Genomic DNA, 25238 nt, shown 5'->3' with positions numbered 1-25238 from the left:
TGGGGTATGTTTCAGTGCTCTTTTGCTTTCTCCGAGCGGAAATGATGACATTCGTGTACATCGTCAAACGGAAAATTTGCATAGCAGATGAGGTTGTCAGATAATGAAAAAAACAACAACATCATGCCTTGGGAACTCAGCATTCTCAAAAACTTCTCATTTCCTGAAAACAGGAGGCAACTGATCCAAAAGATTATCCTGTCGGCATTCACACTGACCGTGGTGACCCGTGGGTTCAGTCGGGGAGAGAGCACCAATGTTTTTTTTCCCCCACTTTTCGAATCTCCCGTTGAACTAACTCCCTCTCTCCAGTCACCTCCCTCCCTTATCTTCTGGGGGTCTGCAGTCATTCGACACGTGAGGCCCTGCTTATTATGTGAGGTGAGAGGACTCCCCCACGCGTGTGTCCAATTCACTTCGCTTCAGAATCGTGGCTATGTTCTGTCACCATGGCTACGGAGACCATAACTATGTTAGCAGTTTGAGCAGGTGTGCAAAATGATTGCTATTTTGTCACTTCAGCGACACTCATTTCCCCTTTTGTCAGAGTATATTATGATTGGCTTCAAGGAATATTTCAGAACAATTCCCGGTTGACATATATTTGCATTTGTGAAGGGTTTGACATTGAACTCAAACTGTGTTAGGCAGCAGTTAATTTTTGTCATCTTTTTTCCTTACTCTGAAGTTCAAACACAGGGCTTATTTACTGGAGAGTTAACCAGGCTGGGATTAACTGCGAGCATTGTAAGAATGTTCAGGAGCAGCAGTTCCAGCTGTGTGACATCAGAGGGCAATGTCCCAGTGCTTTATTCTATTCTGAGGTTACTCGAGGCTACTGCCATCTGAAGCCAAACAACAGCAGCTTTGAAAACTATCTTTGGCCTGGTGAAACCGTTCAGGGGTGTCAGCATTTGGAATTAGCGCAAGGATGAACCTTCCTGCGCCCGTAACCAAGGTGGCCCCCCACAGGTCCAGGCAGCGCGAGGTTGAAGGCATTGCTCCATGTTTGCTCTCTTCCAAGGCTCTATACCCAAGCTCTGGCGTCCTTGTGAAGGCAGCGCGTAGTGTCTATTGACACGTGTGAGGCCTTCTGTGACCAGTGGACACTGGGGAGGGACCAGCATGCATATTCAAGGAACAACTTCATGCTTTAATTTGGTAGGTTTCCTTAGGTTTTACTGAGAATTTGGAGATTACTAGGTGCGCCCCTTTAAGATTAGACATCCTTGTTCATTTGATTTCACATCAATGTCATCCCAATAGGCAGTTTGAAAGAGTTAATGCGAGGAGGAACTTTACAACAAAGACTCATTGCCTACAAAAATGCAGGAATGTAGGGCGGAATTTACGCTTCCCTATGGCAGGTTTGAAGGCTGGTGGGAGGGGCAGCGTGTCTGTGCGTGTGTGTGTGTGGGGGGGTGGTCAGGTATGTAAAATCCAGCAGGTGGTGTCCCGCGTTCCATCTGCCCACCCCTGCCTCCTGCGTAATTAAACATAGGATGGGTGGAGATAGACCCTTAGGCCTATTGAGGTCCTAATTTGGCCAATTAATGGCCATTTAAGGGTCTCATCTCGTCCCCCACTGACTATTATACCCATGGTTGAGGGTGGGGATGGGGTGTGGCAGGCCCGCACCAGCTGGGAAGCCCAGTAACTTTAACTGCGTAGGCAAGTGTCTCACAACGTCCTTTGATTGTATCCCTGCAAAGTCCGAGGGGACATTTCAACATGTTGTCATGTGAGGGTACCTTTGGGACATGGATGTTTGAGCAATGTACCTTTAAGAAAACAGTGATGTCAGAGAGTGGGTGAAGATGAGGTCAGGTCAGCCATTTTGCAGTTTAGTTTTGCAGTTGGAAAAAGCAGGTTGTGTGTGTCTGTGTGTGTCCAGAGAGCTGCAGGAAGAAAGCAAGGTGCTGGAGCTGATGTCAACCAAGCTAATATATCTCTGCCATTCTACAGAAAATATATATATCCTTTAACCTGATGTGATACTGTTTAAAGGTGTTAAGTCTCTTGGAAGTTTGAAGGAACATTTTAAGGAATTATTTACTGTTGCAATGTTTTCTGAGTTATCTTTGAAGTAAGGGGTGTTAAGAGATCCAATGTTTATTTAAGATGTTAAGTTGAGTTCATGGAATAAACAGTGTTTTGTGTTTAAAAACCCACGCATCCATAATTGTAAACCCACACCTAGGGGAAAAAGCCGTGTGCTAGGAAAAGCAACAAATCCATTAAAGGGAGAGGTTTGTTGAACTCCATGATACATTTTGGGGTTCTGAAATGCCTCGCCCATAACAATGTTAACATTAAAACAGGAGGAGGCCATTTTGTCCCTCAAGCTTCTTCTGGCTGAGATCGTGGCTCATCTTTGACCTAACTCCAGATAGCTGCCTTTGTACCATATCACTTAACCCGTGTGGTTGAAAAAAATATAATTTCAGATTTAAAATGACCAAATTGAAACTGAAATGAAAATGAAAATCGCTTATTGTCACAAGTAGGCTTCAAATGAAGTTACTGTGAAAAGCCCCTAGTCGCCACATTCCGGCGCCTGTTCGGGGAGGCTGTTACGGGAATCGAACCGTGCTGCTTGCCTGCCTTGGTCTGCTTTACAAAGCCAGCGATTTAGCCCTGTGCTAAACAGCCCCTATTGATCTCATTGATCCCCATCAATTCCCATTGATCTAACATCAATTGACAATTGTCACAGAGAGTTCCGAACTTCTTCTACCCTTTTTGTGTAAGAGGTCTGCCTCTAATTTTTAGACTACAGTCCTGAGTCCTAGATTCCCCAACCAGCAGAAATGGTTTATCTCTATCTACAGTGCCTGTTGCCCTTAATATCTTGAAAACCTTGATCTTTCATCCCAGTTAGCATCTGGTAAATACTGGCAGCATTCTGTCCGAGAACTACCTCCTTCCTAAATGGTGGTGCCCAGGACTGCTCACTGTTCTCCAGGTGTGCTGGAATCAGGGGCGATATTCTCCGGAAACGGCGCGATGTCCGCCGACTGGCGCCCAAAACGGCGCAAATCAGACGGGCATCGCGCCGCCCCAAAGGTGCGGAATGCTCCGCATCTTTGGGGGCCGAGCCCCAACCTTCAGGGGCTAGGTCGGCGCCGGACGAATTTCCGCCCCGCCAGCTGGCGGAAACGGCCTTTGGTGCCCCGCCAGCTGGCGCGGAAATGACGGTCGGGATTCTCCACCCCTACGCCGAAGTGGCCGCGCCGTCGTGAACGCCGTCGAGGTTCACGACAGCGCGGAACGGCCCCGGTCCGGACCGATTCAGGCCCTGACAATGGGCCAGTATCGGGGCCGCGTCATCTACCCGCGCCAGGCCTTGTCGCCCGCGTAAACGCGGCGCCACATAGATGACGCGGCCGGCGCCGCATAACGGACGTCATCCGTGCATGCGTGGTTGCCGTCCTGTCCAAATCCGCCCCGCAAGAAGATGGGGGACGGATCTTGCGGGGCCGCGGAAGGAAGGAGGTCCTCCTTCAGAGAGGACATCCCTGGGCACCGATCGCGGGCCACCCCACATGCAAGGTGAAGCCCGGTGCAGGATCCCCCCTCTCCCCCCCCACAGGCTGCCCCCCCTAGCGTTCACGCACCGCCCACGACGGCAGCGACCAGGTGTGGACGGCGCCGGGGGGAACCCGCCGTTTTGGCCTGGCCGCTCGGCCCATCCGGGCCTCAGAATCGCGGGGGTGCCGGAGAATCGCCATTTTGGGTGTCTCCGGCGATTCTCCGGCCTGCGGCCCGCGAAACTCGACCGGGCCGTTCCCGCCGCTTGGGAGAATCGCGGGAGGGCGTCGGACCGGCGTCCCCGGAAATTTTGGCGGCCCAGGCGATTCTCCCAACCGGCGTGGGAGTGGAGAATCGCGCCCGACATCTCCGGGCGGCGCATGCGCGGGAGCGTCAGCGGCTGCTGACGGCATTCCTGCGCATGCGCAGTGGAGGGAGTCTCTTCCGCCTCCGCCATGGTGGAGACCATGGCGGAGGCGGAAGGAAAAGAGTGCCCCCACGGCACAGGCCCGCCCGCGGATCGGTGGGCCCCAATCGCGGGCCAGGCCACCGTGGGGGCACCCCCCGGGGCCAGATCGCCCCCGCCCCCCCCCCCCCAGGACCCCAGAGCCCACCCGCGCCGCCTTGTCCCGCCGGTAAGGTAGGTGGTTTAATTTATGCCGGCGGGACAGGCATTTTAGCGGCGGGACTTCGGCCCATCCGGGCCGGAGAATCGTCTTCAGATATAAATACCTGCATTCAATAAGCTTTTTTGATTATGTTTTGTACTTGGTCAGAAAATTTTAATGAGCGATGTATGTGGAACCCCCCCCCCCCACCCCACCCCCCCACCCCCACCATCCCAACCCAAAGGTGCAAATTAATTCAAATTGTTGTCGCAATTCAAATTGTTGCAAAATACGAAACTTGACATTTCCCCTGGCAATGAAACCAGAGTAAGGTCGACTGCAGGATTCTCCGTCGGCGGGATCCTCCGCTTCGCCAGCAATGCACCCATGTCCGCGGGTTTCATGACGGCGTGGGGTTGCCCACAATGGGAGACCCCATTGGCCGGCTTCCGGGACGGAAGGTCCCACTGCCGGTGGGGGTGCGCTGCGCCAGAAAACGGGTCTGGCGGGACAGAGAATCCCGCCCCTTACCCCTCCTCTCCCCCCCTCTTCCTTTAAGATATTCTGAAAACCAACCTCAACCCTTCTGTTGTCTACTTCTGTGGTCGCATCCATTTCGCAAGACACCTCTCTGTGGTGATTTTGAATGTTGAATGTGCCACGTAAATGCAAGTTCTTAATCACTGCCTTCTTTTAAATAAATTATAATAAGAATGGAAGTTTATTGTTGTGTCTTCCACCTGTGAGCAATGGTTTGTTGGATGATAAAAATTGTTGAAGATTATACATAAGGTAGTAGTTGCAAATCTGCGTTTTGTCTTTGTATATGACCATTTGTTACCTTTATGGGATGGTGTGTATGGTGTGCATGGTGTGTATGGTAGCTGTATTAGTGCCCTGCTATCCTTGCTCCATACCAAATTTAAAATGATAAGACTAGCATTGTCTGCCATGTGAGGCCTACACCCTTCGCAGCAATTCCTAAAACATCCAGGACACCTTACACAGAATTCAAATTGAATGGAAATGCTTATTTTCCTGACAAAAATGCTCAAGTTACAGATATATATTAATGTGCAACAATCAGGGATCTGATAGGTCAGTGTGGTGTTCTTTGTGGTGTTGCTAAATTCAAGATGGTTGGTGTTGTGTTCACAAAGACCACAAAATAGCTTTAACTTGATCAAAGCTATTAATTTATTAACACTACTAATCTGGATTCAACATGTATTCCTAAATAATACAGTTGATAGTTAACATATAATCTACACTCACCTACAACTAATCTCTACACTATAATAAACTATGATCTCCTCTTACTCACACTATATTTACTTCAGCCTATCTCTCTCTAACTTAATCGCTTCTCTCCCCCCACAAGACTTAGCATCAATGTCTTATATACTTGTAACTGTAGCTCCATCTAGTGGCTGATCTAGACATTTCATTAACCCTTGCAGTTCTTACATTTATGATAATACCACAGTCAGTAGGTGATGTATGCCCAATTTTACCACTGAGGTATCAGGCGGAATATCCCGACCACCCCGCTATGTGTTTTTCGGCGGTGGAGGCGGCCCTCTACCGACCCCGCCATTATCAGCGGGATTTCCCGGTGACTACTCCCCTCGTTGCCTGGAAACCCATGTGCCGGCGCTTGACCAGGATTTGCCGCCAGGGTGAGCAGCCGGTACATCCTGCCCGTCAGTTCTACGTTACAGGAGCGTCCGCGATTCAAAAAGTACTTCTTAAAAAAAAATTAATTTGCAGGATGTGGGCGTCACTGGCGAGGCCGGCATTTATTACCCATCCCTAGTTGCCCTTGAGAAGGTGATACTGAGCTGCCTTCATTGGGCGCAAGGGGCCGCTGAGGTCGCGAGAGGCACTTTATAAGTGCATGTCGTTTTGTTATTCAGGTGGTACTAACTCATTACTAACTGCATTGCACCAGGGGTTGAACTTGCCGCATTTCAACGCCCATCCTCAAAACTTTGCATTTTTGGGAACTTGTTAACCTCAAGATAAAAATTTGTAAAACAGTTGGGCCGCCGCGATTTGTCACTTATTTAAGTTGTTAACTGCGCGCGGGGCGGGGGGGGGGAAATACCTGACTATTCCTCTCAGCTCTTTACAGACTTTGGAAATGTCATTGGCAGCAATGAGCTGGTGAGCAGGGCGAGGACCAGAGCTCTGTTGCTCGGAGGCTGTCTTCTCTGATGCAAGTGTGTGGGCAGCATAGCCACAGCTGCCTGCCTGCTTTTCTCTCAGTCACATCTCTGGGTGCCGCATCGTTTGCTAATACCTAACTGGGACATTAGAGACTAACTACTGAATTTTACACACTGCAGCTTTGATTGATGGTAGTAAATGTGAGGCCTGTGGATAATGGCCTTTGCAGTGTGGGTGCCAAGAATTTAAAGCACTTCCAGCCTTTACATTTCTTCGTCTGAACCATAGTTGCCAATAACATTACATTAAAAGGTGACTCATGAAAACCCAAGGGTAAATCACACAGTTTGATCACCAAACCAGCTGCCAGCTCCATTATCTGCATGAATATGAAGCACTGTCACATATTTGGACTAAAACACTGAATAAGCACTACACATGAGAAAATAGGTGTTATTATTATTTGTCGATTGACGGTGGTGGCAACATTATTCAGAGAAACGTCGATAAGCACTAGAATAGAGCTAAAGTCTGAGAAACAGGTGAGACCATTGTCCATTTGTGCTGCACAGATTTTGAGCAGCTATGAATGGGAGAATTGTGGACTACATATCATGATGGAGAAGCCTATGTTCAGGGCCAAGGCCCATGGTGTAGGACATCAGTGTGGTTAAGAACCACAAGGAGAGAAGATAAGTCAATAATTAGTAGTTAGTTATCACCAAGGTTGGCTTTCAAAGCCGATAGGTTGTAGGAGGAGAGTAAGAAGTCTTACAACACCAGATTAAAGTCCAACAGGTTTCTTTCAAATCACTAGCTATTCGGACGTTTCACCCGAGGGGGGAGCAGTGCTCCGAAAGCTAGTGATTTGAAACAAACCTCTTGGACTTTAACCTGGTGTTGTAAGACTTCTTACTGTGCTCACCCTAGTCCAATGCCGGCATCTCCACATCGTTGTAGGAGGAAGCAACGGCTGAAGAAAGTTAAGAGTTCCATATGGTATCGGCAAGAAACAAAATCAGCAACTAAGAGTGTGAACTAAAATAGAACATTTCGCAAATACCCAGCCAGTCTGAAAACAAAAGACAAGTTAACATTTATAGTAGAGAATGTTCATCACACTGAGACTAAAGGCAACACGAGTAGCAGTGGATCAGCTGGCTGTTTTAATATGCCTTTAAAAAAAGGAGAATTTATCATATGCTTTTAAGGGATATCAGCATGACATAATTTGAAGGGAATTGTGTCATGTGATCCAGTCTTAATTTCACTTTTGCTTTGAGCAGAGCACACATGCACAGCTCTGAAGTGTAGACCCATGTATAACTGTTCTTTTGTGCCTAGTCTTAATAAATAAACCCACAATGTGTTTACCCAGTCCCTTATTGTGGGGCTGGTTTAGCACAGGGCTAAATCGCTGGCTTTTAAAGCAGACCAAGGCAGGCCAGCAGCGTGGGTTCAATTCCCGTACCAGCCTCCCCGAACAGGCGTCGGAATGTGGCAACTAGGGGCTTTTCACAGTAACTTCATTTGAAGCCTACTTGTGACAATAAGCAATTTTCATTTCATTTCATTCATTTCATTTCATGAGAAATTGCAGGTCCCTTGTGTCTTGTACAGTAAACAAGCCCAAGGTATTATATAAATATAACACTACACCGACTATTTTACAATGGGACCAAATTTTCTCTTCCATATATGAGACATGAACACAGATCGAAGGCGAACATGAATACTTGTCCTTGCTACTTTTTGTAATGAGCAACAACAACTTATATTGTGGGCAGCACAGCAGCACAGTGGTTAGCACAGTCGTTCACAGCTCCAGGTTTCCAGGTTCGATTCCTGGCTTGGGTCACTGTCTGTGCAGAGTCTGCACGTTCTCCCTGTGTCTGCGTGGGTTTCCTCCGGGTGCTCCGGTTTCCTCCCACAGTCCAAAGATGTGCAGGTTAGGTGGATTGGCTATGCTAAATTGCCCCTAGTCTCCAAAAAAGGGTAGGTGGGATAACAGGGATAGGGTGGAGATGTGGGGATAGGGTGGAGGTGTGAGCTTGAGTCGGATGATCTTTCCAAGGGCCGGTGCAGACTCGATGGGCCGAATGGCCTCCTTCTGCACTGTAAATTCTATGATCTATATTTATGTAGTGCCTCCTATGTAATAATTCACCCGAAGGAGCCACACAAGAGCAATGATATTAAGGAAATTACACCAAGCCATATAAGATGTCAGTTCAGATATCAAATGCTTGATCAAATAGGTTTTAAGGAGCAACTTAAATTAAGAAAACAAAGTTGAAAAGGCGAGAAGTATAGGGAACACATTCCAGAGCTTAGGGGTTAGACAGCTGAAGGTATAGCTGCCAATCGTGGAGCAATCCATACCCAGGATGCTCAAAAGACCAAAACTAGATAGGCACAGATTATTTGGGAGGGTTTTGCGGTTGGAGGGGGTGACAGAGGGAGAGATGGGAGGGTTTTGCGGTTGGAGGGGATGACAGAGGGAGAGATGGGAGGGTTTTGCGGTTGGAGGGGATGACAGAAGGAGAGAAGGGAAAGAGAATGGAGAATATGGTTGATAATTTAAAAAATAGCTTGACCAGGTACCAGTGAGCTCCGAGTGGACAGGTAAATGGGACTTGATGCGAGTTAAGACATAAATAGCAGAGTTTAGGAGGATAAGTATATGGGAGAGCAGCCAGGACATCGTTGAATGGTCAGGTTTGGAGGTAAAAAGAGCATGAATGAGTTAATCAGCAGATAAACTGAGACAGGTGGGGAGTAGGATTCCCTGACCTCCCCGAGGCGAGTTTCTCGGCGGCAAGAAGTCACCATTGGCCAGCTGTGTGACCCACCACTGGCAATGGGATTCTCCATTGAATCCACCCCACACTGCCGGCCACCCCATGGCTGTCAACAGGATCGGAAGAGCCCACCGGAGTGAACAGCCAGAAGAACTCGCAGAGGGTTAGAGGGTGATCTTAGTACAGCAGGAATAAGTGCTTGGAAGCTCACCTGGGGACCAAATACGACACCAAGATTGTGAACAGACTGATTTAGTCCCAGAATGTTGTCAGGGAGAGGGGGTAGAGTCAGTAGCAAGGAGTTTGGGGAAGGGAGTAAAAACAATGGCATTAATCTTCAATTGGAGGACATTTCTGCTCATCCAGTACTGGATTGCAGGAAATTTCCACACTGGAATTGCAGCTGACCAGTACATCTCCTGTTTTCATCAGGAAATTCCTTCGGAGCAGTGTGTGGAACAGAATGCTGCTTTATTTCATGAGTGATTCGAGGGGGGCAGAGGAGCACATTAAACTGAACACAATCACAATGCACGTTAATGCACCAGGGGCTGTAATGCAGTCATCCGCAAAGCAGCTAAAATACTGGGAATGTTAAAACTGTTACGGTCATCGTTCCTCCATGAGTCTTGCCAGTGTCAGCATCTTCGTCAAGATCCACACGCCCACTTCTGGTGGGTGTTTTTGGCTCGGCATGGGAGACGCTGTCTGATTATCCCCTCTGTAATTCTCAGAATGCTGAGAACACTTTTAGTTTCCAAACTGAGATCCGCTAACTCAGCTCAGACCAGGAGTCCGGTCCACATGTCCTCTGTGGATAAACTCAGTGAGCCAACGGAAATTTGCTGCTGGTACAAATCTTATGTAAGTTCCTCGGTCAGCATCTTCCACAACTGCATGAACAGCAAAACCCACAAATCCACACTATTGACCAGTAATTTGTTTCCTTGCCAGGAACATGTGTTCTTCACAAACATCTATTTTTTTTTACCAGAGTTTGTTATGGACAAATAATTACTTCATCAGCATGTTCCAGTGTTGTCCTGTTAGGCAAGGTACATTAAACCTCGCAGGCTATTCTTTGCTTGTGTCTATCTCATCCAGCTAGAGGACATTATAGCCAAGTCAAATTATGTTCACATCAAACACCCATACCTGGACTTGCTGACCCAGATCACTGGGCAATGATGAGGAATAGTAAACCTGGCTGATTTTCTTCCCCTCCATAGCCCAGGGGTTTTACAGCACAGCCATCTACACTGTTGCTTTGCTGTCATAACTCAGCACATTCTGGCTCAATGCCAGTCCATTTTTCACAGAGTCATCTGTGGATTATTACCTATTTATTAATCCATATACAAAGCACCAATGCGGCACAGTGGTTAGCACTGTTGCTTCATAGCACCACGGTCCCAAGTTCGATTCCCGGCTTGGGTCACTGTCTGTGTGGAGTCTGCACGTTCTCCCCGTGTCTGCGTGGGTTTCCTCCGGGTGCTCCGGTTTCCTCCCACAAGTCCCAAAAGACGTGCTGTTAGGTGAATTGGACATTCTGAATTCTCCCTCAGTGTACCCAAATAGGCGACGGAATGTGGCGACTAGTCATTGCAGTGTTAATCTGAGCCTACCCGAGTCACTAATAAAGATTATTATTATTTTTTGATAAACAATTTTATTAAGACATTTTGGCATAGTAAACAACAATATAAAACCTTGTGCAAAGAACAATCAATATAGTGCAAAAAAAACCCAGCTCCCCTCCTGCAAGGACCAGCCTAACTACCCCACTAATCTACGTTACCCTAACCCCCCTTGCTGATGATTAATTTTCCGCGAAGAAGTTGATAAATGGTGCCACCTCCGGGCGAACCCTAACAGTGACCCTCTCAGAGCGAACTTAATCTTCTCCAGACCAAGAAAGCTCGCCATATCCGATAGCCAGGCCTCCGACTTCGGGGGTTTTGAGTCCCTCCATGCCAACAGAATTCGTCGCCGGGCTACCAGGGAAGCAAAAGCCAAAACGTCAGCCTCTCTCTCCTCCTGGATTCCCGGGTCCTCCGAAACCCCAAACATTGCCACCTCTCGACTCATCACCACCCCTGTTTTCAGTACCCGGGACATAACGCCCGCGAATCCCTGCCAGTACCCCCTGAGTTTTCGACATGCCCAGAACATGTGGAAATGGTTCGCTCGTCCTCCCGAACATCTGGCGCACCTGTTCTCCAATCCAGAAAATTTACTCATCCAGGCCACTGTCATATGGAACCGGTGAACGGCGTTGAACTGAATCAGGCTGAGCCTGGCACGCATGTTGCGCTCGCGTTTACCCTGCTCAATGCCTCCGCCCATAAGCCCTCTTCCATCTCACCCCCGAGCTCATCTTCCCACTTAAGCTTCAGTTCCTCAGTCTGCGACTCCTCTGCCCCCATAAGTTCTTTATATATATCCGAGGCCCTCCCCTCCCCCACCCATCCACTGGACACTACCCTGTCTTGGATCCCCCTAAGTGGCAGGCGTGGGAAGGATGGAATCTGTCTGCGTAGAAAGTCCCGCACCTGCAAGTACCTGAATTCATTCCCTCTCACCAGCCCAAATTTCTCCTCTAATGCCCTCATGCTCGGGAAGCTCCCTTCCAAGAACAAATCCCTCATCCTCTCAATCCCAGCCCTCCGCCATGCTCGGAACCCACCATCCATATTTCCCGGGGCAAACCGGCGATTGTCGCAGATTAGGGACCAAGTCAGTGTTCTCACTTCCCCCACGTGCCTTCACCATTGGCCCCAGATCCGCAAGGTTGCCACCACTATAGTGCTGGTGGAGTACCGTGCCGGCGGGAGCGGCAGGGGTGCCGTAACCAGGGCTGCCAAGCTGGTGCCCCTGCGCAAAGCGGCATCCATTCACCCCCAAACCGACCCCGCATCCACCATCCACTTCCTTATCATAGCTATGTTGGCTGCCCAGTACTAAAGTCTGGCAGCGACAGCCCCCCCTCCCCTCGATTCCTCTCGAGCATCAATCTCCTCGCCCGCGGGGACTTTCCCACCCACACAAATCCCATAAACATTTTATTGACCTTCTTGAAAAAAGACCGCGGAATGAAAATGGGGAGACACTGGAAGACGAACAGGAATCTCGAGAGGATCGTCATTTTAACCGTCTACACTCTCCCCGCGAGTGTCAGTGGGACCACTTCTCACCTCCGGAACTCGACCCACATTTGCTCCATCAACCGAGACAAGTTCAACTTCTGCAGACGGCCCCAGTCCCGCGCCACCTGTATCCCTAAGTATCTAAAGCTGTCCCCGACTAACCTGAACGGCAGCCCCCTCAGCCGACCCTCCTGACCCCTCGCCTGGACTACAAACAACTCACTCTTTGCCATGTTCAGTTTGTACCCCGAGAACCGGCTGAATTCCTTCAGGATTCCCATGATTTCATCCATCCCAGCCACTGGATCCATGATGTATAAGAGCAGGTCGTTGGCGTACAATGAAACTCTGTGTTCCAACCCCCCCTGTACCAGCCCCTTCCAACCCCTAGAAGCTCTCAGGGCAATTGCCAGCAGCCCTATTGCTAACGCAAACAGCAGTGGGGAGAGGGGACACCCCTGCCTTGTCCCGCGGTACAGTCTAAAATAGTCAGGCGTCATCCTATTCATCCTCACACTCGCCTCCGGAGCCTGGTACAACAGTCTGACCCAGTCGATAAAGCCCTCCCCGAACCCAAATCGTCCCAACAACTCCCATAAAATAGTCCCACTCAACGCAGTCGAAAGCCTTCTCGGCATCCATTGCCACAACTACCTCTACCTCCCTACTCTCTGGGGGGCATCCTGATCACAGCCTGATCACATTCAGCAGCCTTCTGAGGTTGGCCACCAGCTGCCTGCCCTTGACGAACCCGATTTGATCTTCCATAATGACGTCTGGCACACAGTTCGTAATCCTAGCAACCAAGAGCTTGGCCAGTACTTTAGCATCTACGCTGAGCAGAGAGATCGGCCTATAGGACCCACATGCCTCCGGGTCTTTGTCCCGTTTCAATATCAGGGAGATGGTGGCCTGTGACATCGTCGGGGGTAACACCCCTCTGTCTCTTGCCTCATTAAAAACCCTAACCAGCACCGGCCCCACTATCTCGGAGAACTTTTTGTAAAACTCCACTGGATACCCATCCGGCCCCGGGGCTTTACCCAATTGCATGGCCCTCAAACCCCTCAATATTTCTTCGGTCCTGATCGGGGCCCCCAACCTGTCTACCAATCCCCTGCCCACTTTTGGGAAGGTCAGTCCATCCGGAAAGTGCCTCATCCCCTCCAGCCCAGGACGGGGGAGGGGGGGGGGCTGGTTCCGAGGTGTAAATCTTACTATCGAAGTCCCTGAACACCTTGTTTAGCCCTGCCTGATCCCCTAACAAGTCCCCCCCCCCCACCCCTGTCGACCACCTTCCCTATTTCCCTGGCCGCCTCCCTCTTCCTCAGTTGCTGTGCCAGCATTCTACTGGCTTTCTCCCCAGGCTCATAAATCGCACCCCTCGCCTTCCTAAACTGCTCCACAGCCTTACCTGTGGACAACACCCCAAACTCCGTCTGTCGCCTTCGTCGTTCCCGTAATAGCTCTGCCCTTGGGGTCTCCGCATATCTCCTGTCTACCTATAAGATCTCCTTTACCAGTCGGTCCGTTTCTGCCCTGTCCATCCTGTCCCTAAGTGCTCGAATCGAGATCAGCTCGCCTCTAACCACTGCCTTCAGCGCCTCCCAGAGCACCGCAGCTGAGACTTCCCCTGTGTCATTGGCCTGCAGGTAGTTTTGTATACATTTCCTCATCCTCTCACACACCGCCTCGTCCGCCAACAAACCGACCTCCAGCCTCCATTGAGGGCGTTGAAAACTTTCCTTGCAGACCTGCAGATCCACCCAGTGCGGGGCATGGTCCGAAATAGTGATCACCGAATATTCTACGTCCGTCACCCCGCCAGCAAATCCCTGCTCATGATGAAAAAATTGATTCGGGAATACACCTTATGAACATGTGAATAGAATGAAAACTCCTTCCCCATCGGCCGACAAGCCCGCCATGGGTCAGCCCCCCCCGTCAGCCCCCCATTTGCTCCATAAACCCCCTCAGTTCTTTTGCCATTGCCTGCATCTTACCCGTTTTTGAACACGACCGGTCTAGGCTGGGGTCAAGGACTGTGTTAAAATCCCCTCCCATAATCAGCCTGTGCGAGTCCCGGTCAGGTATCTTCCCCAGCAGTCTCTTAATAAAAATCCATATCATCCCAATTTGGGGCATATACATTGCCCAAAACTACCCTCATCCCCTCAAGCTTGCAACTCACCATGACAAATCTGCCTCCCCCATCCGCGATTGTGCTGCCCACCTCGAATTGCACCCGTTTGTTGACCAAAATCACGACCCCCCTGGTTTTAGTGCCCAGGCCCGAGTGGAAGACCTGGCTAATCCAGCCAGGCCCGAGTGGAAGACCTGGCTAATCCAGCCAGGCCCGAGTGGAAGACCTGGCTAATTCAGCCAGGCCCGAGTGGAAGACCTGGCTAATTCAGCCCTTCCTCAATCTGACCTGGTCAGCTACTTTCAGATGAGTCTCCTGAAGCATTATTACGTCCGCCTTCAGCGCCCTCAGATGCGCGAACACACGTGCCCTCTTTACCGGCCCGTTTAACCGATAACGTTCCAGGCGATCAGCCTGGTTGAGGGGCACCGTGCCCATCCCAACACCCCCCCCCTCCCCCCGCCGATCAACCATCTCCTTTCTTGGGCCTGCGTCCAGCCCCTGTGTCGCGCTTCCCCTGGCCTGCCTCCTGGCAGCCCCCACTTCCGACCTCCTCCATGTTCCCGAACCCAAGTCCCTCCCTCGTCAGCAGATCAACTACCCCCCTTCCCCCACCCCAGCAACAACACCCTGTAACCTGACCCCTGCCATAAACTAGCTATATACACACCCCCCACCTGGCTTCCGTAGACCAGCTCACCCAGCTAGCCTGGTGACTCTCGACTCCGGCGCCAACAAGTCTCCCACCTATTGTTCCCTCTGACCCATCCCCCCCCATCCATCAACACCACTTCCCCAAACCAGCCATCCTCGAGCAATTGCTCTGAAAAGAAACAAAAAAACAAGAAACAAAGAGAACCCGACGCTAGTGCAAATCAAATAAAACAGAATAAGTAATAGGCACTTCTAACCACCCCGATCAGAACACAAAAAGCCCCCAGCACCAAATACCTTAACTACCCTCTTTTTCCAGCGAAAACTCAGATACAGGAGACAGGAAAAAAACACAACACAACAAAAACGTGTAAGTGTCACTCAGTGTCTTTTTAACACAAGTCCAAAAAGTCCTCAGTTCAGCACCAGCCCTTCTCTCTTGGCGAAGTCCATCGCATCCTCGGGTTCCTCAAAGTAATGGTGTCGTCCCTCGTGCGTGACCCACAGACGCGCCGGGTACAGCAGCCCAAACTTCACCTGCTTCTTAAACAGAATCTCTTTGACTTGCCTGTAGCCCGCCCTTCTTCTGGCCACCTCCACGCTCAGGTCCTTGTAGATGCGCAAGACACTGTTGTTCCAATGGCAGCTCCGCGTGCGCTTGGCCCACTGTAGCACCCGCTCCTTGTCCAGGAATCTGTGGAACCTGACCACCATCGCTTGCGGCTGCCTCGCCAGCGTTCTGTGCGCCCTGTCCACCCCCACCCGGCGAGGGAAGACATCATCCCCCAACAGCTTCTGGAACATGTCCGCCACATACGCTGCGGCATTCTCTCCTTCTTCCCCCTCCGGGAGACCAACGATTCTCAAATTCTGCAGACGAGACCTATTTTCCAGGTCCTCCACCTTTTCCAGGAGCCTATTTTGTTGATCCTTCAGCCTCTCCATCTCAACCTCCACCACCGTTTGGTGATCCTCCTGCTCCTCCAGTCCCTTTTCCAGCTTCTGGATCGTCCGATCCTGGGCATCTAGCCTATGCTCCAGGCGCTCAATAGATTTCTGAATCGGGTCTAAACTGTCTCGTCTCAACACGGTAAAACCCTTTTGGATGACCTTCAGCAGATGCTCCGTCGTTGGCTGGGCCGTCTGCACCGGGGTCCGGACATCGGCCATATTGTCCTCGGCGGCAGCTTCTACATTGCCATTGTTTGCTCATTTCTTCAGCTGTTTGCAATTCTTTCTGCTTCTTAATTCCATACACCTATGTCTGGAGTCAGTGCCTGAGTGCCTATGCTTTCAGATCCAGCGCTCAGAAGTACAAAAAAGTCGGGGAAAAAGGTCCAAAAGTCCGACCGGATCGAGAGCCACCAAAATGTGCGACTTACTCCTCCATAGGCGCCACCGAAAGCTGACCAAGATTATTATTATTATTATTATTAACCTGGCTGAAAGTGCAAAACCCAAGGGACATTTCTTTCTGCTTTCCATCTCAGTAGGAAGCACCATTTTGGGACTCGAGATTTGTTAGAGTTGGAGCGCTTGACAGAGCAATTGCGTTCGCTCTTCAAGTTCCTGAGCTTCCAGTGGTCTGTCGTTGTAATTCTCCAGCTTGCTCTCACGCTGACGTCTCTGTCCTTGGCCATGCTACACTGTTCCAGTGAAGCAGGGCCTCACCTTTTGATTCGGCACTTCATGGCCTTCTGGGCTCAACTGTATTTCCAACAATTCCGGACCGTTATAAGTATCCCCGTTCTGTTTTTCTTTTGTATGTCTTGGTTTCCTCTTTTGCTTTTACTTTCGGACAGCAGCACAAATGCGTGGGCACATCTTTTATTTGTTTCCTTTCTTGCCCCATTGCTGTTCCCTTTGGTCCTGCAAGTCTAAGTCCGAGATTATCTGGGATGCCTTGCCTTGGCGGGATTCTCTGTCGGCGGGATCGACTGTTGCAGCGGCAGCGCACTCATGCCAACGGGTTTCCTGGTGTCGTGGGGTGGCCACAATGGGAAACCCATCAGCCAGGTAGCTGGATCGTAGAATTCCGCTGCCGGCCCGGGTAACCGGAGAATCCCGCCCATTATATCTGTTTCCCGGTCCTGATGAAAAGTTGTCGCCTGAAAACTCCTATTTCTCCCTGCACAGACTCTGCCTGCCCTACTGAGAATTTCCAGCATGTCCAGTTTTTATTTTGGAAGTTCATTGAAGTTGGATTTTAAATCTATATTTAGATCCAACCTTATCCGATTGCGGTCTATTACATTTGAGTTCATTTTGACAGGGCCTTGTTCAGATCAATTGTTTTCACCCATTGCAGATAACCATAATGACAGGTGTTAGAGCAGATAAGGCCTGGAGCTGCCGACAAGGACATGATAAAGGCTTCAGAGAGACACTGATCCCAATCTAAGGCCAATATTTGGATTCTGATTACCTCAAGGTGCCTGAGCTTGGTAACTTGATAATTGCTGCAATCTTTGCTATTCACAGGTGTGGGCAAAAACCTCCTCATTGTCCGGTTTTACCAACGTTAAAGATTAGTTTCAAGCAACAAGTAACTGGCAGCTGCTAATGATATATTTTACAGTGGGCCAGCATGTTGTTTTGACTGCATGTATGGGGCTGCATGTATAATCCCCCCACTGTAACCCATGTGGGAATCTAACCCAATGCTGCATAGTTTCAGTGCTAAAATGCTCTGTGTCTGTTATTGTGTTTAACTACAGTTTTTTCTGGCTCTCTGAAAATTCCACAAAGACAGATGTAATGCACAGACTCTTGTTTGTCTTAGTCAATCAGGCTTTTGGAACCCTCCCACACAAAAGTTCCACATACAGAATATTTCTTTCAATTTGCTCTGTGTGTGCCAGAATCCTGGATGAAGAATTGGAATGAATAACTCTATTCATCCCAGTTGTTCATCCTGGTTCCAAAGAGCGGCCCCATGCACAATCTTCGCATTCTGAAAATGGACCACAGAGATAATGCTGCTTACTTGAGCATACAATAGGAGTCTTAATAAAGTGAAAGGGATCCTAGTTATTGCCACATTTCGTGATGAACCAACCTGTTCCTGGCTCAAAGGATTAATGATGGATCAGAACACTCAGTGAGCTTCATTCAGGCACGGTTTGTGTACTGCATCCGACTCACTGAGAACAAGGCTGTGCATTCCCAGAATGTGGCTGTAATTCTCAGCATGTATCCGCATCATTGAGCAAAGTTCTTGGATCATTCCCACTCTTTTAAGTTCGACACTTGTGCTATACGTCTGGAGTCATTTAAACCTTCATGTATTATGTATACGCTAGTCCCTTTTCTGTTTCATTGAAAAACATAAACATCGACCGTGGTGTTGAGAAACATTTAATTGAATAGTGATAACCATTGAAATAAATAATTTGGTGTCTCACGAATGTACGAAATAGGAGCAGGAGTAGGCCATTCGGCCCCTCGAGCCTGCTCCGCTATTCGATAGGATCATGGCTGATCTCTTTGTGTTTCGCGTTCCAGATTCCCATCTACCCCCCCTCCCGATAACCTTTGATTGCCTTGCCCAACAAGAATCTATCTGCCTCCTCCTTAAAATATATACAGTGCCCCCCCCCCCCCCACCCCCGCCTCCACCACCTTCTGAAATCTCTCCTCATCTCTGTACCAAAAGGGTTATCCCTAACTTTAAAACAGTTCCGGACTCGCCCACGATGGGAAACATCCTTTCCATGTCTTGTCAAGGCCGTTCAGGATCCTACTCACCCCTAACTCTTCAAAACTCCAGTGAAAACAAGTCCAGTCTGTCCAATTTTTCCTCCTAAGACAACCCACTCATTCCTGGTGTCAATCCAGTAAACCTCCTCTGAACTGCCTCAAATGCATTTACATTGCCTTCCTGAAATAAGGAGACCAAAACTGCACGCAGGGTTTAAGATGCGGTCTCACCAGTGCCCTGTGTAACTGAAGAACACCATCATTATATTTAGGTTCAATTCCTCTCATTATAAAGGATAACATTTCATTGGCCTTTCTTAATTACTTGCTGTACCTGCATGCTAATGTTTTGTGAATCGTATACGAGAACACCTAGATCCCTCTGCACCTGGGAATTCTGCAGGCATTCACTGTTTAAGTAAGCTGTTTCAGCTTTTCTTTTCGCAGCGGCTAGATTGGTATCACTTTCACTTCGGAGAAGGTTGTGGGCTCAGATCCCACTCCAAACCCTGAGCGCAAACTTCAAGGCTGGCGCACTGTAGTGCTGCGCTGAGGGAGGGCTGTACGGTCAGAGGAGCTATTTTTCAGTTGAGTGACTAAACAGTTTGTCCCGCAGATGGATGTGAAAGATCCCATGGCACTATTCTGAAGAAAAGAGGGGTTATCATTGGGTGTCCTGGCCAATATTTATCCCTCTTCGAAACAGATTATCTGGTTGTAAATATGTGACTGATGGAAATGAGGCTATGACAGGTGAGGACCTTGAGATGATTGTTATCACTAAGGAGGTAGTGATGGGCAAGCTAATGGGGCTAAAGGTAGACAAGTCTCCTGGCCCTGATGGAATGCATCCCAGAGTGCTAAAAGAGATGGCTAGTGATAATTTACCAAAATTCACTAGACTCTGGGGTGGTCCCGGCGGATTAGAAATTAGCAAACGTGACACCACGGTTTAAAAAAGGAGGTAGGCAGAAAGCGGGTAATTATAGGCCAGTGAGCTTAACTTCGGTATTAGGGAAGATGCTGGAATCTATCATCAAGGAAGAAATAGCGAGGCATCTGGGTGGAAATTGTCCCATTGGGCAGACGCAGTATGGGTTCATAAAGGGCAGGTCATACCGAACAAATTTAGTGGAATTTTTTGAGCACATTTCCAGTGCGGTAGATAACGGGGAGCCAATGGATGTGGTATATCTGGATTTCCAGAAAGCTTTTGACAAGTGTTGCTAACTTTTGGTTGGTTCTTAATTTGGCTCTATTTAATCACGTTTGCTCAAGACTCGCCAGGTATCTTTCGACATACCACAAGGTTCAGAACCGAATACTGATCAATGACTCGATACACCCGTTAGTAAGATCAAAAGCAATGCTCATTTATTTACACACAGTCAAATCTACTCATGCATAAACTCTACGAACTAAACTACCACTATTACTAAGGCCTATACTTAGCTTCGGGCACCCACTCAGTCAGAGGAACAATGGCCGTTGCTCGGTTCTGAGGCTGCTGGGTTGAGCTGTTTACAGGGTAGCAACTAGGAACGTCTATCTCGTAGCGTGCGTTGACTTGGAACTTACTTGGTCTGGTGCAGCTGCCAGGCTGGTCTCTCGCTTCGGTGAGAGCCAAAGCCAAAGGAGGGCGTTTCTCCCTTGGGGGATACCTCTTATACTGCAAAGGGCTTCGCACTCTTTTGGACGGGCCTTGAACTTGGCCCCAACTAATTGGGTCTTTCCCAATCATCTGTATCGATTTTCCTCCAATAGAGGGGTGGTTCCCTGATCGCTGGGCGTGTCCTGGTGACTGTCAGTCAGCTTTGTCTCAGCTTCTTCTGGCGCCAGGGAGTCTGTCCTAACATTGTGTATCTAAATGTTTCCCTTTTGTCCCCGGAGATGGCTCATTAGTATGTACATCCTTTGGTAGTTTATGTCCTGTCTGAGCGTTTAAGGTTCTAATCAACAGACAGACCTTCCACCTGCTTGTTTCTTTGCATTGTCCAATTTTCCCTGCAGTCTTTGCAAGTGTCCATTTTGTAATCGGGACGTGGCCATCCCAGATGACTACACAAGGTGCCACACAAAGGGTTGCTGCATCAGATAAAGATGCATGGCATTAAGGGTAAAGTAGTAGCATGGATAGAGGATTGGTTAATTAATAGAAAGCAAAGAATGGGGATTATTGGGTGTTTCTCTGGTTGGCAATCAGTAGCTAGTGGTGTCCCTCAGGGATCAGTGTTGGGCCCACAATTGTTCACAATTTACATAGATGATTTTGAGTTGGGGACCAAGGGCAATGTGTCCAAGTCTGCAGTCAACACTAAGATGAGTGGTAAAGCAAAAAGTGCAGAGGATACCGGAAGTCTGCAGAGGGATTTGGATAGGTTAAGTGAATGGGCTAGGGTCTGGCAGATGGAATACAATGTTGACAAATGTGAGGTTATCCATTTTGGTAGGAATAACAACAAAAGGAATTATTATTTAAATGATAAAATATTAAAACGTGCTGCTGTGCAGAGAGATCTGGGTGTGCTAGTGCATGAGTTCCAAAAAGTTGGTTTACAGGTGCAACAGGTGATTAAGAAGGCAAATGGAATTTTGTCCTTCATTGCTGGAGGGATGGAGTTTAAGACTAGGGAGGTTATGCTGCAATTGTATAAGGTGTTAGTGAGGCCACACCTGGAGTATTGTGTTCAGTTTTGGTCTCCTTACTTGAGAAAGGACGTACTGGCACTGGAGGGTGTGCAGAGGAGATTCACTAGGTTAATCCCAGAGCTGAAGGGGTTGGATTTCGAGGAGAGGTTGAGTAGACTGGGACTGTACTCATTGGAATTTAGAAGGATGCGGGGGGATCTTATAGAAACATATAAAATTATGAAGGGAATAGATAAGATAGATGCGGGCAGGTTGTTTCCACTGGCAGGTGAAAGCAGAACTAGGGGGCATAGCCTCAAAATAAGGGGAAGTAGATTTAGGACTGAGCTTAGGAGGAACCTCTTCACCCAAAGGTTTGTGAATCTATGGAATTCCTTGCGCAGTGAAGCAGTTGAGGCTCCTTCATTAAATGTTTTTAAGATAAAGATAGATAGTTTTTTGAAGAATAAAGGGATTAAGGGTTATGGTGTTCAGGCCGGAAAGTGGAGCTGAGTCCACAAAAGATCAGCCATGATCTCATTGAATGGTGGAGCAGGCTCGAGGGGCCAGATGGCCGACTCCTGCTCCTAGTTCTTATGTTCTGATGTAATCATATTGCAGTTTGTGGAAGTTTGCTTTGTGCAAATTGGCAGCCAAGACAACGGTGACAATACTTCAAAAGTACTTTATTTACGAAGCAATGTCCTATGCTTTTGAAAGGCACTATATAAATGTGCCAAAGGAAGTTAATATGAAAAAGGAGGAGGATGTGACTGTTGAGGAATAAATAGAAAGAGTAGATTCCACTCAGACAGTCACCCGGGGACCAGGGTTTAATTTCAGCTTTGAGTGACTGTGTGGAGTTTACACATTCTCCCCGTGTCTGTGTGGAGTTTACACATTCTCCCCGTGTCTGTGTGGGGTTTACACATTCTCCCCATGACTGTGTGGGGTTTACACATTCTCCCCGTGTCTGTGTGGGGTTTACACATTCTCCCCATGACTGTGTGGCGTTTGCGCTGTCTCCCCGTGTCTGTGTGGGGTTCACACATTCTCCCCGTGTCTGTGTGGCGTTTGCGCTGTCTCCCCGTGTCTGTGTGGGGTTTACACATTTTCCCCGTGTCTGTGTGGGGTTTACACATTCTCCCCATGACTGTGTGGGGTTTACACATTCTCCCCGTGTCTGTGTGGCGTTTGCACATTCTCCCCGTGTCTGTGTGGGGTTTACACATTCTCCCCGTGTCTGTGTGGGGTTCACACATTCTCCCCGTGTCTGTGTGGAGTTTACACATTCTCCCCGTGTCTGTGTGGGGTTTACACATTCTCCCCGTTTCTGTGTGGGGTTCACACATTCTCCCCGTGTCTGTGTGGGGTTTACACATTCTCCCCGTGTCTGTGTGGGGTTCACACATTCTCCCCGTGTCTGTGTGGGGTTCACACATTCTCCCCGTGGCTGTGTGGAGTTTGCACGTTTTCCCCGTGTCTGTGTGGAGTTTACACATTCTCCCCGTGGCTGTGTGGGGTTTACAAGTTTTCCCCGTGTCTGTGTGGAGTTTACACATTCTCCCCGTGGCTGCGTGGGGTTTACACATTCTCCCTGTGTCTGTGTGGGGTTTCCACATTCTCCCCGTGTCTGTGTGGGGTTTCCACATTCTCCCCATGTCTGTGTGGCTTTAGGTGAGGTTACAGGGATAGGGTGGGGGAGTGGGGCTAGGTAGGGTGCTCCTTTGCAAGGTCTGTGAAGACTTGATGGGCCGAATGGCCTTCTTTTGCACCGCAGGGATTCTAGATCAGAGGTGGCTTTTTCTACAATTGAGACAATGGGGAAGAGAGTTTGGCGGAACAACAGGACACACATTGGATAGAATTTAATTCCCTTCTCCAGGAGGCAGCATTTAATGAGATGGAGAAATGCGGGGTGAGGAACCCACTTTCTTCCCGCCGCTGCCCTGATTAGGTCATTTGCCGGAAGGGCTGCGTGTGGTCATTCCACTGCCAATTGAGATCCTTAAATGGGCAAGTAATGCCTCCTCCAGTGCCTCATCCTGCCACCACTGGTGTTCACCCTGCAGCAGATCGGGGGTCTCAGAATGCAGGGCACACTGTCGGGTTTGCTTGTGCCCTGGGGACCCTCGTTCACAGGCACTCAGAACTTCTGAGGGGGGGCAGGAAGAGGGCGGGCGCTGAACTAATTGAGCGTGAGTGTTTCCAACGAGCTACTTGAAGTCTGACAGCTGCTGTGGAGTTGTCTCAGGGAGCGGCAGTGTTGTGTGAATGAAATGAGCTCAAAGCGATGCTACAAACTTGGTCTAAACTGCAGTACCAAGCCTCTGACAGCAGCCCTCATAGAACCTCGGCCTCCTCAGTATATTTCCAAATCTGTCCAGGGCCTCGCCCAACTCCTGATGAGTGGGTTAGATGTGAGTGTTGTTGGGATGTTCTCCATAGTTGGAAGAAAAGCTGAGCTCAATCCAATCCTCAACCAACATCGACATTCCAGAATTCATCGTGCTCAAGGAGGCCAATCGAGTCTGCACCGACCCTCTGAAAGAGCACCGACCCTCGAGATCCCCCTCCCTATCCCCGTCACCCCTCCTAACCTTTCTGGACTCTAAGGGACAATTTATCATGGCCAATCCACCTAACCTGCACATCTTTGGACTGTGGGAGGAAACCAGGGCACCCGGAGGAAACCCACGCACACACGGGGAGAACGTGCAGACTCCGCACAGACAGTGACCCAAGCCGGAATCGAACCCGGGAAACCGGTGGGCATGACTGCGCTACTGGTGCAACGGAGAATCCCGCCAGCAAAGAATCCCACTGAATAGGTTTCGAGCAAGCGATGTGGGGGCTTCCCACCCGTTATCCAACCTGTGTCAGGAACATTAAATCCAGCCCAATGTCATGAACCTTCCGTCTGGGTCATTGTCAAGCTGTAGTCTGCGTCGTCTGTAGAAAGTTTCTCCGACCTAGCGCCGGGTTGGAGAATCCCTGGGGGAACGTGAGAATTGTGCCCCGCCGCCGGCCTCCCCATTCACCACCACCGATTCTTGGGCGCCCGCGGGATTCCCGCTGTGCCAGTCGGGGGCCGTTGACAGCGCCCCCCCCCGGCGATTCTCAGGGCCCCGATGGACCGAGTGGCCGACGAGTTTGGCCGAGTCGCGCCGGCGTGAGTTACTATTGTGCCACACGGCGGGTCCTGGAAGGTGTGTCTGCGGGGGCTGTCCTGGAGGGGGGGGGCGGGGGTGATCCAACCCGGGGGGGGGGGGGGTGCCCCCACGGTGGCCTGGCCCACGATCGGAGCCTGCCGATCGGCGCGCGGACTGGTTCCGTGGGGGCCTATTTTACTCCGCGCCGGGCCCCTGTAGGGCTCTGCCATATTGCCCGGGGGCCGGCGCGGAGAGGGGAACCCCCCGCGCATACGCGGAAATACGCCCGCCGTTCCGTGCTTGCACGAACCCGCGCGGGCCGTTCTGCGGCATCTGGAGCTGCAGGGACAATCCGGCGGCAACCTGGCCCCCTAGGAAGGGGAGCACTCCCCATTATCGGGGACCGTTGACACCGGAGTGGTTGGCGCCGCTTTTCACACCGGCGTGGGGACATAGCCCCATTATTGGAGAATCCCGCCCCATGGATTCTCCGGTTTCCCCCATCGTGTTTGCCAGTGGCGGCATTCCGTCACCCCTCCACTTGTCAAAAGGGTTTCCCAATGAAGCCACCCCACACTGCCAGAAAACCCACGGGGGCAGGGAGGGGGTTGCGCTGCCGGCTGGAATAGGCGGGTATTTTCTGGTTTCATTTCAGATTTCCAGCACCCGCAGTATTTTGCTTTTATTATAAATTTTGTATTAATGGA

This window comes from Scyliorhinus torazame, chromosome 18 (assembly GCF_047496885.1).
Source record: "Scyliorhinus torazame isolate Kashiwa2021f chromosome 18, sScyTor2.1, whole genome shotgun sequence".
Classification (NCBI taxonomy): domain Eukaryota; kingdom Metazoa; phylum Chordata; class Chondrichthyes; order Carcharhiniformes; family Scyliorhinidae; genus Scyliorhinus; species Scyliorhinus torazame.
The sequence above is the reverse complement of the archived record's forward strand: the minus strand, read 5'-3'. Positions refer to the sequence as shown.